This window comes from Lycium barbarum, chromosome 5 (assembly GCF_019175385.1).
Source record: "Lycium barbarum isolate Lr01 chromosome 5, ASM1917538v2, whole genome shotgun sequence".
Taxonomy (NCBI): domain Eukaryota; kingdom Viridiplantae; phylum Streptophyta; class Magnoliopsida; order Solanales; family Solanaceae; genus Lycium; species Lycium barbarum.
Genome location: NC_083341.1, coordinates 74841378 through 74845473, shown reverse-complemented (window position 1 = coordinate 74845473; position 4096 = coordinate 74841378). Strand labels below are relative to the sequence as shown.

The window sequence follows — 4096 nt, the reverse complement described above, 5'->3', positions numbered from 1 at the left end:
TTGGAGTATGAGGAATGAGGCATTATTAAGTATATTGTTTAAATAATGGATGATTATGATCTTGTAAGTCGTAATCGGGAAAGAGTATTTTAAAACACAAGAATATGGTCATTATCATGTATAATAAGTGATAAATATCATGTATGGAGGGTTTCGGAATATTTCGAGATCGATCAAGTTGAAGAAAATAAGTTCGACGAAAATTTGAGAAATGCTGGACAGATTTTTAGTCAACTTTGGAGGGGTATATCTCTATGCATATTTGGAGTTTTAAGGCGTTTCAAAAGCCTAAAATGAATTTCGTCAAGTCTAGTTTATGATTCAACAAACCGCTCATCGATCGGACGTCGGAGTAGAGAATTATAGACGCTACAAACTGAACTGTCGCGCAGAAACATCACTGCTACAGTACGCTACAGCACTGCTACAGTACTGTAGCTACAGTGACGCCGTTTCAGCCCTTATAAAAAGGGGCAAACCCCCATTTTTATCATCTAAAAACTTCTCAAATTTTCCAGAAAATTCAGCAACAAAAAGGGGCCTAAATCTCACATAAAAGTGAGGATTGTGAGTGAAATTTCAAGCTACGAAGTACTAATCGAAGTCCGGGCAACGCATAATCACGAATATAATTTTGTTTGGAGTTAGAGGAGCATGGGAACAATAAGATGTTGAAGAATTTGCTACTTTCATAAAAACAAGGTAAGAATCAATTCCTTTTTCTTATGTTATGAAGGTTTGTTTGTGTCGTAGTATGTAGAAATGAGTAGAATTTATGGAAATATGGAAGTTTGCAAAGTGGGTATGTATATATATTATATATGTAGCCATGGGTGTATATATGTTGTATACATATATGAGTTGAATTTTAAGTTGTATACTAGTTGTGGTTATTGTGGAATTTGTATTGGAAATGGAAGTTGAATGAAAATTGGATGAAATTGGAAAGAAGCCATGTTGGCCGTGTGGTAGATTGTTGTTGGAGATGAATTAGTAAGTAGAAAATGTGTTGGAATGGTTTTGTTGCATATATAAGAATTTTGGATTGAATATGGAAGTTGATGGAATTGTTGAATATTGACTATATAGCTTGGAATACTTTTGGTTTATGTTTGAATGGTCTTATATTAGTATGTGAATATGAAAATATTGATATCGGATTGTAAGTGCAAAGTTGGATTTGGAATTGTCGCATTATTTGGAAAATAAGACTATTTACGCTAGAATGCGTTCCTAGTCGATTATTGATGTTGTATATATTGTTGTTGGTATGGTTGTTGTTGTTTTAGCCGAGTTTTAACCTCGGGGATGATATATATATAGGGGAGATGCTGCTCAAATTTTTATAGACAAGAATTGGTCAAGGTTGAAATTTTAAGTCTTATGAATAGTAAATTGGTAAATGTGACCATTTGTAGGTTTTGGACGAAACGGGATTTGAGTTTTGGCAAGCGTAAAGGGCAAGAAAGGTATGTAAAGATATCCCGATTCTTCTCTTGGCATGTCCTAGATGTACTAGGCTTGGATTTACGCCTTGGGGAATATTCTGTCCATCGGAATCCGCGTTTGAAATCGTCGCTTTTTCATTCAATAAAATTGAATTCCTTAAGTATGCTTTGATGAAAAATTATGAATTTTTTTCCCAAATTGCTTAGGAAGTTATGGAATGTCCTAGAACCTTTGTAGGTGACCCCATAAGCTTAAAAATACGTAATTTGAGCCCACCGCTTCATTGGTTCCGAGGTGGGCCCACTATTTCCAATTTTACCCTTTATGTGTCTATGACTTGTCTTCGAGCGTTTTCGTTAGAGATACTCTAACTACTCCTTTATCTACTAAATAAAAACTATTTTAAATATTTCATTAAGTCTTATAAATTGTTTTGAATCTTGAAAACGATCTCGGATAGATTATGCCTCCGTAACCCGTTATGACATCTAAATTTACTTACTATGTTTCCGTCCGATTTCATTGATTTGATTTGACATTCGATATGCCTCATTGAGTCTCTGGAAATATATATATATATATATATATATATATGGTATTTTTAGTGCATTTAGTTTCTCACTACTCCGTTCGTGGATGCCTCAATGTTTCCCCCACTGAGCCCGGGCCAGGATATGTTGTCAAGCGTGATCCTTTGTTCGCCGTGCCTCGATTTGAGGGGGCAGGTATACGCGTACATGGGTTTGTGGAGTATGTTGTGTCATGTACGCTTGTTCTGATATGATCTGATATGGCCATCTAATATGATATGCTATGTTACGGGGTTATTCCCCTTTTCTGATCCTTATGTGTTGTGGCACCAGTGTCGGGGGGTGACCACGTTCTGTCTGCCGAGTCCCTTGGCAGGGGCCGGATATGATATGGCATATGTTTCTGTACATACTCTTCATGTTTTGAAAATATGCATTTGATACTCTGGACATCTCACTCACATTTCTGTACGTTCTGTTCCGGTTATGATTTTGTTCCCTAATGGGACCAGGTATGACATACGTTTCCTGTAAGTACTATTTATGCTTTATGATCAGCATTTTGCTAATCTGGATATTCCGTTCATTTTTCTGTACCTCCTGTTCCGATTATGACTTTGTTTACTACGTTCCATGCTTTACATACTCAGTACATATTTCGTACTGACCCCCTTTCTTCGGGGGCTGCGTTTTCATGCCGCGCAGGTACAGACTACAGATTTGCTGACCCACCTGCCTAGGACACCTATTCTGCTATTCTGGAGCGCTCTTTTGTCCAGAGCCTATACTCTGGTACAGTCTGCTGCTATTGGATATATGTACGCTATTCAGGGGTACGACGGGGCCCTGTCCTGTCTTATGTTTCTGTTATGTTCTGTAGAGGTCTGTAGACATACATGTGGGTTCTGTATATGTTTTAGGTTGCTATGATTTGTGATAGCCTTATCGGCTTCCATGTGTTATATATGTTCCTCTATGACACTAGTAATGTCGACTGACTTTTATATTTATATAATCTGCTAGTCTGCTGGTTTGGATTATTGGGTACGTTTGGGTGTCCAGCACGGACACTAGTCACGGCCTACGGGGTTGGGTCGTGACATCTTGATCCAGACCCGTAGTAACTGTCAGCTGATTTGAGAGCACTCCATTGTTCCGGAGGTGCTTATGGTTAATCGTTTGTGTATATTCATGTATATGTATTTTGGGCACGACGGGGTCCTGTCCCGTCCACAGGTCTAGTACTCTAGTAGAGGCTCGTAGATACGCAGTGTGGGTTATATGGTCTCACGAGATTGCTATCATGTATATATATTATTTTGATGGCAGAAAGGCTTATGCTTATAAAAGTATTCACGTTTTCAAAGGAAAGGTGATTTTCTTATAATGTGAGTATGAATTTAATAAAAGAATATTTAATGAGTCTGATAAGCGGTAGAATGAGTGGTGCTCGGTGGTTAGCCCCGGGTACCCGTCGGGGCCCCTAGCCTGGTCATGACAAAAGTGGTATCAGAGCAGTTCAGTCCTAGGAAGTGTCTACGAGCCGTGTCTAGTAGAGTCTTGTTTGTGGTGTGTTGCGCGCCACGCTAATAAACAGGAGGCTACAGGGCATTTAGCAAAAATGATCATCTTTCTTCTTATGAGATCGTGCGATAGAGCCTTGTTATAAGATTTTTTTCCCCTTTTGATAGTGTGTTACGATTTCAGCAATGCCGCCAAAGAGGAAAGCTACAGCTGCCCAGAAGGACAAGACTACGACAAAAAGGCGGGAAGAAAGAGAGTCGCCAATGAATATAGAAGAGAGAGAGTCACATAATGAGGCCCTGCCTAATACTTCCTCTACCCCGCCTAATGTAGAAGAACAAGGAGGAGCTTCAGGTCCAGTTCCTTCACCGGTTGCTTCGGGTCAACAAGTGACCGAGGCCATTCATTTATTGACACAGTTGGTTGCCGCCTAGGCGCAGCGACAGAATATGAGTTCAAGTTATCCGGCAGCTAGTACCAGAGCCCGAGACTTTATAAGTTTGAATCCTCTGGAGTTTTTCAGGTCAAAGCCGGATGAAGACCCGCAAGGTTTTATTGATGAGATGCTAAGAACATTAAGGATTGTCCATGCC

At 39.4% G+C, this 4096-nt stretch overlaps 1 long non-coding RNA gene across 1 annotated transcript; it reads left to right on the top strand.

Annotated features, from left to right (window-relative positions):
* Positions 1-352: 352 nt before the first annotated feature.
* On the top strand, positions 353-3019 carry LOC132642523 (uncharacterized). The gene is made up of 3 exons (XR_009583218.1): positions 353-702; positions 1419-1469; positions 2685-3019. It is a non-coding gene; the product is annotated as an uncharacterized LOC132642523 (long non-coding RNA).
* Positions 3020-4096: the final 1077 nt, after the last annotated feature.